Here is a 1,911-nt window from a genome sequence, read left to right as displayed (position 1 = left end):
TCCAAGAGCCAAGGTTATCTGAGTCTGGGCACCCTGACCCCCGAGGATACGGCCACCTATTTCTGCACCAGAGACACAGTGAGGGGACCTCAGGGCAGCCCCTGCACAAAACCCCTGCAGGTATGGGACCACCAGAGGGCGCTCAGGCCCACAAGGCAGGGCAGGGCAGGTACAGGGAGGGAGTGGACAGGGCCTTCCTGTGGGCTCTGAGGCTTCCTTCCCTGCCAGCTCCAGGTGTCCCTGGGTGGTTGTGAAGTTTGTGTTTCCCTGTTCCAGGTCCCCACCAAAGGGCCTTCCTGTGTTTCCAGAGGAGAGTTCCCAGAAGGAGGCCTTTCTGGAGTTCCCAGGGCCCATTCCCCTCCCTCCCAGAGGATCCTCCCAGGGATACCCTGCCCTTACTGGGGAGTGTCCCAGCCCCAGCCCTGGCTCACACCTGACCCCAGAGGAGTGTGTCCTGTCTGGCCTCTGCCCCACTGTCCACTGTCCTCCTCAGCAGTGCAGCTCCCCCACCTCCGCACAGTCCACATGAAACTTCCTGTTTTAGCTTTTCAGTGCCCATCCTAGACCTGCTTGGGGAGAAGGGCCTGAGGCCAATGCAGGGTCTCAGACTGTGGGGGCCCAGGCATGAGGACGATCCAACCCTGAAATAACCTGCCATCCTGTGGGGGCGGCGTCCTGGACCTACGATTGCAGCCCCTGGGCCTGGCCCAATTCCTTTCTCCACTTCCACAGGAGAACCCGGGGCTGAGCCTGCAAACAGGCTGAGGCCTTTCCTCCTGGCTGTCTCCCCAGGATCCCCTAGACCCCACCCACCAGGGCCCACTGTGGGAATCCCACGGGCTCTGTCCTGCAGGCTCAACTCTGGGGCAGAGGTGCAGCTCCCCTGAGCCAAGGTGGAGAAAGCTCCAGAGGGCACAGACAGGTTAGCCAGGGCAGGGTCTCCTCTCTGAAATTCCTGGAAGTAGGCGGGTCTTGTTTGCGGTGTTCACAGATCTTGAAGTGTTTGCGTGTAACTGAGACCTTCTAGTTGTGGGACTCACCTATAAAAAACTCCATTTATGAGAGATTTGGATTTGTGTCTGAAAAATGTGCCCTAGAACTGAACAGAGCCTTCTTCAAAAGTATGTGGAAATGTCCCTTTGTCGCAAGTCTGGGGGCTCCATGTGGAGGATATTTCTGGACTCTGTTCTCCTCCACTCCTTTGGGTGTGTGCTTGTGCCAGAACTGTGCTGCTCAGATTAGCTTCAGAAACTGGGCCATTAAGACCCTGTGGATACTGCCTGTGTCTGTCTCTCTCTATGGAAGTGTCAATGGAAAAAATAACCAAGCGTAGGGACCAGCAGTGAGCGTAATGGCTATGTCGATGGACTCCCATGCAGTCGACCGCGGTTCGCATCCCAGACCTGGTGGCTTAAAACTCACGCTGGGCACGTGTGCATGTGTGCCCAAGATCCTGAGAGGAGAATGGAGGAGAAGGGATTGCGGTGTGGCCATCCCCCCTGGGGGGTGATTTCTCACTTTCTGTCTCTCTTTCTCTGTCTGTCTGGTGAGCACACGTGCCCTATAGCAAAATAAAATAAAATAAAATAAACAACTGTAAAATTAATAATTAATAATTAATGCAGTTTATTTCCAAGCCAACCATGAGTGACCTAGGCTCAGAGAAGAGGCATACATGCCTTTCTCGGGGTGATCATGTACAGGGGTTCCTTTTATTTGTTTTTGAGATTGACAGGCAACATTTAGTGAAGAGATTTTCCATTGGCATGGCCTAAAAAAGCAGGACATGTAGAAGGGGGGGGCTTATAGGTGATAGGTGGGTTCCATGATTCCTAGGTTGGTGATTGGAAGGGAAGATCTCTGTCTTTAAAAGAGATTAGTTAAAGAAAGGCTTAACCTATATCTCAAGGA

At 53.6% G+C, this 1,911-nt stretch overlaps 1 pseudogene; it reads left to right on the top strand.

Annotated features, from left to right (window-relative positions):
* LOC114005452 (Ig heavy chain V region MC101-like) overlaps positions 1-120 on the top strand; it is a 512-nt pseudogene extending 392 nt beyond the window's left edge.
* The last annotated feature ends 1,791 nt before the right edge of the window (positions 121-1,911 follow it).

The sequence above is a fragment of the Tupaia chinensis genome, unplaced genomic scaffold (assembly GCF_000334495.1).
Source record: "Tupaia chinensis unplaced genomic scaffold, TupChi_1.0 Scaffold143808_1, whole genome shotgun sequence".
Taxonomy (NCBI): Eukaryota; Metazoa; Chordata; class Mammalia; order Scandentia; family Tupaiidae; genus Tupaia; species Tupaia belangeri.
Note: the sequence above shows the minus strand (reverse complement) of the source record. Positions and strands in the feature narration are given on the sequence as shown.